The 12,495-nt window shown below is 33.7% G+C and overlaps 1 long non-coding RNA gene across 1 annotated transcript; it reads right to left on the reverse strand.

Annotated features, from left to right (window-relative positions):
• Positions 1 to 8,437: 8,437 nt before the first annotated feature.
• Positions 8,438 to 12,093, reverse strand: LOC135127456 (uncharacterized). Its single transcript, XR_010280231.1, has 4 exons — positions 11,975 to 12,093; positions 11,849 to 11,917; positions 9,109 to 9,198; positions 8,438 to 9,052 (listed from the first exon to the last, which is right to left on the reverse strand). It is a non-coding gene; the product is annotated as an uncharacterized LOC135127456 (long non-coding RNA).
• Positions 12,094 to 12,495: the final 402 nt, after the last annotated feature.

A 12,495-nucleotide genomic window follows, 5' to 3' on the forward strand; every position in this document is an offset into this window, starting at 1 on the left:
ACAAACACTTATTTGTAAAGTTTTAGGATTTTTTGCTGGAACATTGCGAACATTAGTTATTTTTTTGGATAGTTAATTGTAAATGTGTTTTTTTTTGTTTTGAAACTAAAATAAATAAATCCATTTTTCAGGGTCTTATTTTTTTTTTATTCTGTATTTTAATCAATTCATTCATGTCATTCATATGACTGTGATACCCAGTGCTTCTAAAAATGTTGCATTAAAATTGATATGTACGTTGTCACTGATCCAAAAATCTGAAAACCATTAGCAAGTAACACAAATCAGTACCGAAATACCTTACCGTGAATAATAAACTGTAATCAATGACAAGAAACCCGCCAATTTCAATTTTGACTCTTTCGTGAAGCATTTGAAGTCCCAAAGTGTTAAACTGTAAATAAACAAAATAAGAAGTAATTAGCTTTGTTAGTAACTATTACTTTTCTTTTGGTTTCCTTCTTTTTCAACGAATTCATGAAAGTGAGTGAAGAGTTCACCAAGGAATTACCCTGAAAATTCACACTCATGAAAAATACAAAATAACGTATTTAAACATCTTGCCTTCTTAACACACTTTGAAGCAACATGTACATAGTTTATAAACTTAAGAGCACAGAAAAATATCCACATGCTTGATGCAATGACATAGACGTCTACACTTTTCTTACCCATGCTTCGAACAATATAGTACCCATTGGTCGTATATATGAGAAAATACATAGTAAATGTTGCCAATAACTGTGCAGACAAAATTTTGTTGGTCATTCGTACAACTGTGCACAAATCTTGATGTATGTGCGCAATATTTTTGACAACATTTTCGTGATTTGAGTGTTGATGCTGTATGTGTCTTTGCAATGTTGCAAACATGTGGGTAATTAGTGGAAAGATACAAAAGAATTTTACACTCGTAGTCATGTTTGTCAGACTAAGATAAAAAAATTGTATCACTGATAGTTGATATTGACGCAGAGGAAACCCTTCGCGACGATAAAATTTCGATTGTGTAAACAAACTTGAGTATAATAATGTGAAGGATAATTCTAAAATAAATCCGAATATGTAAGTTATGCGAAAATTTCTATAGCTTATGTTGATTTTGTATTGTAAAAATTTATTATTAATCTGAAATAAAAAATTCCAAAGCCGATAGCTATCAGCCATGTGTTTTTTGTTATTAATTAGAGTTATAAAACAGACAACTACTAGTGTTATCAAATAAACTCTATTGCTTAACCTGTATAATATATCTGCCCTTTGAATTTTAGACTCAGGATATTTGTGAAGAACTTTAATAGTATAGAAGAACGACCCAAAAGCAACTATTTGTACTGCGCCTAATAGTATCTGGACGAATTTATTGTGATACTGAAGCCCATCTTTTGTAATTTTAAATGGAAATAAAGCCATTAACTTCAAAAAATAAAGATGAATTTTAATCACATCCAGCAAACTTACATTCGACATATTTTTTACAATCAAATTTTCACACTAATTCGATTAAGGTTGGGGTTTCTGTTTTTTTTTATTGTTCTAATGGAACTGTTGTTAATTTGTTGAATTAATTTAGTTAAGTAGCCTTGACCAAGTATGTAATATGATAGACATATTTTATTATAACGAACGTACAATTACTTTAAGTGTACACTGATAATAGTATACGTTTTGAAATTTATAAGGAAAATAGAAGAAAAAAAGAAAGACAAGTATAAATACTTAAAGTGGTCTTACTATTAAACAAAAAACTTTAAGATTTTAAATAATTTATTAGTAGGCACGGCTACACGTGTTTTGGTACACAGTATCGTCTTCAGGCAGAAGAGAAACTTTTTTTTCTTTAATATTGAGATTATTAAGATTAATATCGAGTTTAAACAAGTAACCGCTTCATCATTATAAATATATACTTAAAGTGGCTTTTGTTATTATGATACACAATGTTTAATCTCAATTAAAACCTAATAAGAGAATCGGCATTAAATACGTTTAATCTACCAAAAATTATATAAAATCCCATCAATAAAGAGAAGAGCTGTACTCTCTTGCAATGTAAGATGAAGCCGGTAGAGAGCGACTCGTGACAATCAGAGATCACCATGAAGTAATCGAGGTCCGAGTGTCTCCTTTGACTCGAGGGGAAGTGCTGGAACGCTATTTTAATTTGAGACTCAATCGGCAGAGTTGTAACGAAAATTTTAAGAACATTGTACGGACAGCCACTGCGCACCCAAGAAACACCCTGTTTGTCAAGTAGACACAGTGGTACTGACGTCACCACTAGTGCCATCGCGCCATGTTGCTTAGTCGTTCGCTTATTAATATTTTGTGATGCTTTTACTTCAATGTACGAGTCAAGTTTATTAGTTTAATAAACTTGTTTTTAAAAAGAACTTTTTATTTAATAATGATTATTCACTTAAGTAATTACAACAAATTGGGGGAGCCTGCGATGTCGAAGTCTTCTGGTGGTGGACCTGACAACCATCGAAAACGATATCTATGAATCCGGACCTGATACTTTGTGCCAAATAAAAAACATTACTGTAACAATTAAAAATATGTAGAATAAAATTGTCCAAACATTAGTGTAATATGTGACGTATCCATGGTCCTCTTTTTGGAGATCCTGTTGTATCTCGTGCATCCTGTGGTAAACTGGATCGATGTCTGCCAAGTCGACTATTTCGAGTTGTAGCGGTTCTTGTTTCCAGATTTCTCTTTTGAGTGGTGCGTTTTCTAATTTCGGTGTTTGGATTGACTGTGACTTAAATTCACGATTCTGGAAGCTCTGAACGGTCGTTGAGTTGATTCTTAATTTACACTGTGGTGACTGAATTTAAATCAAAGTTTTCGCGCTGAAATTAATTAACATAAAAAAAAATCGTTTAAAATAGGCAACCTGGTGCACGGAAACGCTTGCTTGGTAGCCGGACAATTAATAGCGCTTAGGGGTTAGTTTTGCATGATTATTGAGATAGATGGCGGCACGTAGCGCTAGGGGATTTTAGTTAGAGGGTTGGTAGGGACAGAATTTGCATGGCGGAGGGTCAGTCTGCATATGCTTATGTAAGTGTAAACACGTGGTAAGAGCTAGGTTTAAATTAGTTGGTTTTGGTAGTTAATAAAATGGGAGGAAGCCTTTGTTTAACGACAATCAATCGTAACTGACGTCACTCTGTTGTCCCCAACCCGCGCGGTTAATCCTTGCGGTCTTTTAATCGAAAATTTTCGGACTTCCGGTCAACGCGAAGCACGTGCTGTAAAGTTGTTTCATTGTTTCTAAATTCACCAATCAAGTTAGTTTTTCTTAATCGTCAGCTAGTACAAACACAATTTAACAATCAGGATCATTTAAATAAACCACTTGCTAGAAGATTTCCCGAAATTCACTTAGTCAGGAAAAACACCTTGTTGTTTCATTACGAATAAGTTTCTGGATGCATATACGTAAGTGTTACATTATAACACTTCTAAATTCTTTACACAAGATTGCTAATGGTTCATTTACGGCAGTTAAACAAGTTCATTATACTGCGAACTGGCGGGGGTTATGATAATTTCTTCCCTTAGGTGGCTATCATCATTATTATCATCGTTATCATGATTACATCCCCGAGACGCTTTTTCCTCACAACGATTTTAAAATTTACATCACCGAGACGCTTCTCTCACAGCGATGACTGGATATTTTTGTGTTTGTTCATTATGTGTTTTGTTGGGGTAACCAGTTTGCGGTATTTTAAACTCTCAAAGTAAATTGTTTTTTGAAGTAACCAATCACTTAGATCATGATATAATTTGACATAATGTAAACTCTTTGGTTGAATCATTGAAAAAGTGTGGCAATTATTAATCTCATGTAAATTTTGTTAACTTTGCAATTTTCCACCTCATGCAATATTTTTTAATCTCACAGTTTTATCTTCAGTAATTTTCCTTTGTTGTATAATTTTAATTGAACGTAAATTTCATGTTCTACAGTTTTAACCTCACATAATAGTTTTATTTGTACAAGTTTATTTCACACCAGATCTTTAGTTTTATAAATCTTTGCTGGTTTTGTTTTGTAAATATTTTGTTGATGAATGTTTTCTATCATATAAATTATTTGATAAGAATTATTATTTGTCGTTTAAAATTTCACAAGATTGTATGGCGAATTTGAATGTTGTTTATTGGTCTTCGAAACTTTAACACTTGTTCAGTTGTTGTTAATATCAGAGTTATAAGAGATTGAACATTTAAAAATGGAATTGAGGTTAAATAACACAGAAAACGTGGCAGAAGCGAAGTGCGGTTCCTAGTCGGGCTGGTGAGATTTATCGTGTCATCTGTACAAGTCCACAGGTTTGAATAGAATAAGGGGGCGATCGCCGATGTTGTAACGCTGTCGATTTGGACCAATAGTCGAGACCCAACTGCGGACCTGCGATCGTAGCGGCCTAATTTCCCAGAGCACGTTCGTCATGGAGATATGCGTGCGGGTAGACTTTGTGATAGATAGAATCACCGTCGTGGGGGGAGAACAGTCCCAGACCGGTAGTCCCAAACTCCGCTTATGCTAGCACGTCCCAGGGGTACTTTTGTTGGGCTCCTGTTAACTGCCGTAACTTTAAAATCAGCCGCCAGACGCCTGTAATAACTTGTATATTTGCATCCAGTTACTTGAATTCAGATTTTGCTTTGTTGTTTTATTAAATTTGTGATATTCAAATATTTACATTGATTCCAAACAGATGTATAAGATTTTGCGTTTGTTCGTTTTTCATTTGTGTATGTCTGTCAATTCGCGAGTATTTTTCTTTTATATATCTTAAGGTGTTTGAAATGTAATATATCTGTGAATATAGCCCTAGGGGGTTTTTGGGAATGAAGACCGATGACGACCTGGCCCTGCGGGACCGCCAGAAGGGCACGCTGAGTCACTTTCGCTCTTCGTTTCCTTTCCTCCTAAGGAAGGGTGCAATTGCGGCCCCTCCCTAATTTTTGTCTATTATTTCTTGCGCTCTCGACTCACACGCAGTGTATGCACTTGTATGAAAGAACGTCTTCCCGCCACTTTCAAAAAAAAAAAACACACACAACGTAGGTTCCCATTTGTTAGACGATCACAACCAAGGCCAAATTTTGAATTTTTGAAATCTTCGCGGGTCTTTTAAACTTTTTCAAGGTCAATTTAAAGGCGGGAAGTTTGGGTTATTTCAACATCCATCTGGGACGGTGATAAGGTAACTTCCTTTTATTGATAGGTGTTGTTCCTGTTGTCCGCATGTTGAAGTGGCTGGTTAGTCAATTGGGAATATTCCAATCCATTGATTCTTGTCAATTTTTCTGACTGTCATGTTTTGAGGTTGACTTTGATGATATTACACTGCTGGTAATTCTTTGAAAATTTGAGCAGTTGAATTTCACAAGGTGCTTGTTTGGAAATGTTGCTGGTATGTGGCAAATTGCAGATATATGAATAGGAAATAGATAAAATTGGTAAAAATTGTAATTATGAGGTTCGGTAAGCGGTATCTCAAAAATGAACGCGATATCCAGACCTTTCTGATAGGTTTTAATTTGGATTATTCTTTCGTAGGTTAGAAAGTTTGCTTCTTGGCTTCGTAGGCGAAGTTTTTTTCGTCGAGTTTGTTCTCTAGTATTTTTACTTCACTTAACATGTGTTTTGGGTCAATTATTATTATTGAATTGTGCAGTGTGTTCAATTTTGCGAAGCTAATTGCTGTTTCAAGTTCTTTCAATATTCTTAATATTTTTTGCTATATGGTGATCATTTGGAAAAAAAATTTGTGCAAATATAGAAGTGGGTAAATTTCGATTTTCATGGAAATAGTTCGATTGATGATTGATTCGATTTCGGTGATCTTCTTTTTGAATATTTGTTGATTGATCGTTAATGTGGCGATGCTTCTGTTGAATTTTTCGATTGCCGTGGTAGTTAGAAAGATTTGTTCATTGAGCAGAATTTTCTGTTTATTTTGCTGAGTCTGAATTTGGGATATTAAAGTTTCATAGCGTTGTCCGTCTTCGCTATCTAAATTTCAAGTGATTGCTTTTACAGCGCTACCTAAGAAGTTCAGGATGCCTCTTTTGGTTCTTCGATAGATAGTTTTTTGATATTATTTCGGGAAATATGTTGCTCTATTTTCTCTATTATTGAAATTATTTTCTAATTATCTTGCGTGTCTACGGAGATTATCATATTCACTAGTAAGCGTTTCTATGTCGAATATTCTTATGAATGTCCAGTGATCGCTTATGTTTCTGGCAATACCTAATTTTTAGGGTAGTGGTCCAGAGTTTTCGATGATTTTTGTTATTTGTGGTTGAAGTTGGTTGGATCCATAGATCTTGATGATTATCCTGGAACAGGAGGTCTTAAATTATCCATGTGTATTCTCTTGGTTTGTTGATCTTGTGAGCGTATCATGCATCTGTTATCATCATTGAATGCGGTAATGATGTATGGTCCTAGATATCGATCCTTTGATTTATTTCAGTTAGCTTGGGGGTTTTTCTCGTAAACTTGTTGTCCTATTACGAATGTATTTTGATTGGATTATTTGTTTTGTCTTTCGATTACATGTTCCTTATGTTGTTGCATATCTTCGGCGATTTTTTGGTAGATTAATTTCATTCGATTTTTGTTATCGATTAATCGGGTGTATTGGTAAATATCAAAAGGGTTTCGTGGCGTTTTGTGTCTTAATAATAGTTCGAGTGGACAATCTCAATTCATTCGTGACTGAATGGATTGAGTTGTTGTATCCGATAATTGCGTGAGCCATGGTGGTGATCTGTGGTACTTTGAAATATTGTCTGAGAATTCAGTAATGTTCTGTCAGAGTCGAATGTAGTCTTTCAATTAAACCATTTGATTACGGGTGTCTTGGTGTCGCAAAATGAGCTTTGATGTTCTGGGTTTCCAAAAGTTTTTTCACGGTGTCATTTTGAAACTCTAGTCCTGAGTCAAATGTCATTTTTTCTGGTACTCCATAGTGTTGGAAAAAAATTAATAATTTGTCACAAATTTGGATGGCGTTTTTGCTTGAAACTTGATGTGCTTGGGCTAATTTCGTAAATGCCTCGATAACTGTTAGGAATGTGGTTCCCTCGATTGTAAATAGATCCATGTTTATTTGTTGAAAAAGTTTGTCAACTTGTTCTATCAGTTTTAGTGAAATTTCAGGGAGATGTCTTTCGTATTTCGTCCTTTTGCATATTTCGCATTTATTGATGTAATATGCTACGTTAATTTTGGCCAGAATATAGTTAAGCGTTGTAATCTGGTGCATGTTTCACGTATTCCTCAATAATTGGTTTTTCCTTCATGGTGTTATTCCTTTCGTACAGCGTTTGAGGATTCGTGCTTCGGCGTTGAATCTTTCTTTGTAAAAATCTCTGTATATTCTTTCGGTGTCAAAAAAGCACTAATAATGTCTTTTCGGTTCACAATAATCTATTAAAAGATCTTTGATTTGTTGATTATTGTTATCTTGAGCGATTTGGGCTTTAATCATTGCCATTCCGGTATTCCTTAAAATTTTTGGTCTCAATGAAAGGTTTGCAAAAACTGTGGTTACAAAAATTTGTCCTTCTTTTCGGTCGATTGCATCTTCACAGATGTTGATTGTTCTTGGTGTTTCGTTATTTTCTCGTCGTGAGGTTACTGATGGTGTGTTTGTTGTGTTAGTGATGGTTTTTTCAGATTGACTGCTTTCTGATCGGTTATAATTCCTGTTTTTCTGAAATCTGATTGGGTACTTCTGTAATCTGATTGTCTGTGATCTGATTTCCTGCAATCAAGAATCAGGTTTTCTGGAATTCTCTGTATGCTTGACCTGTGTTCACTTGATATGTCGGATGGGCTTGTTCCTGAAATTGCTGATATCGTGTCTGATGAATTACTTGGTGATAGGTTTCTTGGTGAATTGCCTATTTGATGAATGTCTTGGGGTATTATTTATTAGTATTAGCTCGTTTAGTAACCGCTCTAGTTCTTCATCTGGTTGAACTGCAGTTGATCGTGCGTCAATGTCCAGAGGGTAGATCGTATCCTACCGACTGCGCCAGTGAAGTTTATTGATTTAATAAAGTTGTTTTTAAAAATAGAGCGATTATGACGGACTTAAATGAATTTCACGGCGGCGACTTCTGAACTAAACTACACGTCTTTTATGAGGAGGAAAACTGCAGAATTGGAGTTCTCATGTTGATATTGATTGCACGTGGCAAGATACGGGTCTGCAGAAAGATTTTCCATTGTGGACTTACGCTGATATCATAACATACGCTTTGATTGCATTTGTATTTCCCTGATTGGTCAACAAAGTAACTGTCAATGTAAATTTCGCAGTTATTCAAAATTATTTATTTTCAAAGAATTTAAAAATACAGTTTAATTACCCGATGCACAGTGCGTGTGTAACTTCTATATAAATTGGAAAGAACAAATCAGGAATGACATTTAACAAAAACATTTCGCCACTCTCTTTTTGATAACGTCGAAATTATGCTGTTATAAATATTTTTTTAAGTGATGCTTTAATTTTTTATTAAATATTATGAATACTATAAAAATATATGAAAAATATTCGTCCATATCATACGATTTCTAGAAATCATCGTCGATACTCGTTTTTACAATAGTGTCACTTTAGTTTTTCTAAACTAAATTTTATGTTGCTGTCATAAATTATGGGCAAAGGAATGAGTTATTATTGGTTTCTTACTTTTTTAAAATATGTAAATTAAAAAGTAGGGTTTTCACTTAAAAATTGTTGACATCATAAACCGACAATTTTGAATGTAGCCCTTGTAGCAATTATTTAAATCGAGTTCTCCAAATGTTTTTGTCCAATTTCATTTCTGAACATATAGCAGTACTGTTTCAAATTGAACACATAAAACTACAGATTAATTAATACAAAAACAGGAAAACCGAACGCCTGCACACCCTATATCTTACACGGTTTTGTTATTTTAAAATATCTTTATGCACCTGTATCAATAGTACCATATATGTCGCAACAGACGAAATAATCTGAAATTAAATTTATGAAGTTTTAAACCTTGTACCCCCAACTTGTTTAAACTCACCATAAATAACAAAGGTGGATTAACATCAAAAAATCCACAAGGAGTTATTTTCACTTTTTCGTGACACATTTGTAAGGCCAGTAGATGAAACTGTAACATTTTTTTATAATAATAATAATAATAATAATAATATGTATTTAATGTCGAAAAAGATACAAAATCCATAAGACGACATATCGAAAATAGAACTAAACATGTGCAAACTAATTACAAAAAAAAGAAATACATAAAAACTAAAAATAATTAATCCATACAACTTAAAGATTTTTCAGGTAGCTGTTTAAAGAAGATAAAGTTATATTAAAAAAGTCCAGATTATTTGAAATTTTGTTTATAGATCTAACTATATTATCCATAGGTGCATGAAACGTAAAATTAGTACGATGAAATCTAGGTATAAAAGTTTCAGAGCAACGAGAACCTAATCTAGGTACTCTAATATCAAACAACATAACTAGGCCAGGGCAGTCAATGCAATTCTGGAACAACTTATAACCCAAACGAATTTCAGCTTTTTGTTTTCTACTCTCCAGTAGTTCCAGGTTTACAAGTACAAGCCTTTGGTCATAGCTATAATTATCCTTATTTATTCCCATTTTAAAAAGTAGGTAATTGACAAACTTACGTTGTACTCTTTCAAGACGATCAACGTGGGTTTTATAAAATGGGAACCAAATAACAAAACAGTATTCAAGAATCGGTCTAACTAAAGTTACAAACAATTTGTGTAGACAACTAATATCCCAAAAATCAATAGACTGACGTTTGATAAAGCCACAAGTTCGAAATGACTTATTCAGAACAAAATCAAAATGACTAGCAAATCGTAGCTCTGAATCTAAGATTACACCCAAGTCGTTGATTTCAGAAACGCGTTCGAGAGTAACATTATTCAAAGTATATGGAAACACAATACAGTTAGATCTACGGGTAAATGTTATAACCTTACATTTATCAGTGTTTACTCCCATAGAGTTGTTAACGCACCAAGAACTAATGATTTCAAGTTTATTTTGAAGTAAATGACAGTCGTTAATACTAGAAATTCTACCAAAAATTTTTAAGTCATCTGCAAACAATAAGCAATCATCGAGTAGACAAGCCAAATCGTTAACAAATAAGGAAAACAAAACAGGTCCAAGATGGCTGCCCTGTGGAACACCTGACGTCACAATAATTGGATCAGAATAATGGTTCCCTAACTGAACTATTTGAGACCTCTGTTTTAAGTAAGATTCGATCCACTGGTAAAGATTACCGGCCAAGCCGTATTGTTTTAATTTGTAAAGTAGAATATCGTGGTCAACTCGATCGAAAGCCTTGCTAAAATCAGTGTATATTGTATCGACTTGGTAACTCTCCTCTAATGCTGTGTAAGTAAAGTTAGTAAAAGAACTTAAATTAGTTACAGTACTACGTCCAGGATAGAAACCGTGTTGCTGAGATGAAATAATTGTTTTAAATGAAACGAAAATGTTCTCAGTTATTATAGTTTCAAGTAGCTTACATAGGGCTGGTATAACACAAATTGGGCGGTAATTAGTTACGTCCGATCTAGAACCCTTTTTATGTAAAGGGATGACGTACGATAGCTTCCAGATTTCAGGACAAAGACCAGATTTTAAGCACTTGGAGTAAACTATACTTAGTGGCCATGATAGACTATAGCTGCAGTGCTTTAAGATATGAGCAGGAATCCCATCTGGTCCTGGGTTGAAGCTGTCCTTTAAGCGTGTCAGTTTAGTAGCAACAATTTCAGAAGTAATTTCAATATTACACATTGTTCCAGAATTATTAATAAACTGTTGTGAATCAAAGTTGACGGGAGAAAACGGTGCATTACTTGTATTATAGACGGAGCTAAAAAACTGCGCAAACATATTACATATAGAAGTCATATCATTGGAAGAATTTTCATTATAATACATAGATGTCGGAATGCCAGAATTACGATTTTTCGAGTTAATAAATTTAAAAAAGGATTTAGAGTTGAAATTGATATTGGACTGAATGTGAGACACATGATTCTTATAGTCTTGTTGGATAGAAGATTTCGTTTGTGCGCGGAGATTTTTATATTTAACATAACATTGCAAATTATCTGATCTCTTGAGTTTATTGTAAACTGCACGTTTTTGTTTTATTAGTTTCTTTGTTTTTAACGAATACCAATAGGGATAGTTATTATGAGTCCTAACACGTTTGGGAATATACAAATCGAAAGTGCAGAATAAGATGTTATAAAATGTGGTCAAGAAATCATCATTATCCAGAATCATATGCCAATTTAAGCTAGATAGATAATCATTTATTAAGTGGTAAGGAGCATTTCGGAAGTCGTAATACCAAGTATGATCATTTCTTATATCGAGAAAATTCGGCGCATCTTCAGTATAAGTGATTTCAATACAGAGTGGCGGATGATGCAAATCGATTGGAACTAAGCTATAATCAGATCTAGTAACACAAGTATTATCAGGAACAGTCGATAGAACTAAGTCTAATATAACATTGTTGTTGTTTTTTCCTTCTTACAGAAAATAGCTGCTCACAGACGGCCAGAATTAGGTGTAAACATATATTTTTAAACTTAAATTTTCCAAAGACACGGTTTATTCAGACGTTGTTCATTATTTTCACCAGTTAGAGCTTGATAAGTATATATCAAACAAAACTTTCATAGTGAGTGCCAACTGTGTATTTGGCCATCTGCCCTAGGTTTACCCATTTGTTAACTTACCTCTTTCTTAACTTTGCAACTTTTTATGAACACTATCGAACTTTTTAGACGTGAGCTTATTTCATTGGCCTACACTTAAAAAATATAGTACGACTCCTGTTACTTACTATAATATTCGTGATTTACCATTCTGGTGCAGTTTGTACTCAGCACAACGAACATAAAAAATTTTGAAATGCTTAAAACGATCCATATGCCAGACAAGATAACGTATAAGTCAACTTTATGTTCAACAATGCAAGAAATCACGTAAAATGTGTGAAGTGAGAACATGATAAAATAAAATAAAATCAACAACAGTAACTGGATTGAAAAAATTTTGTTTGCTGTTCTAAATATTTGACATAACTCGTGATGTACAATGGCTGCTTTTTTTATCAGTTTAACGTTTCTATACTCATGCTCCAGTTTCAGAGTAACAGCTGTTAACATTGCTCTTAACGTGCAAAATATGTTGATAAAACATACAGGAATAGACCAGTTGATCACGTTAATGAAACAATTGATAAATGCCAACCACATCAAAAGAAATATAGGAAGTTTCTGTTTGTGGAATCTTGTTAATGGAATACCTATTGAATAGGTTAAAACAACAATCATATCTAGAACAATTTTCTTTAAATACAATGCGTAATTTCTTTTATAAT

The sequence above is a fragment of the Zophobas morio genome, unplaced genomic scaffold (assembly GCF_036711695.1).
Source record: "Zophobas morio isolate AGI-343-1 ecotype UQ-CSIRO unplaced genomic scaffold, CSIRO_AGI_Zmor_V1 ptg000011l, whole genome shotgun sequence".
NCBI classification, from domain to species: domain Eukaryota; kingdom Metazoa; phylum Arthropoda; class Insecta; order Coleoptera; family Tenebrionidae; genus Zophobas; species Zophobas morio.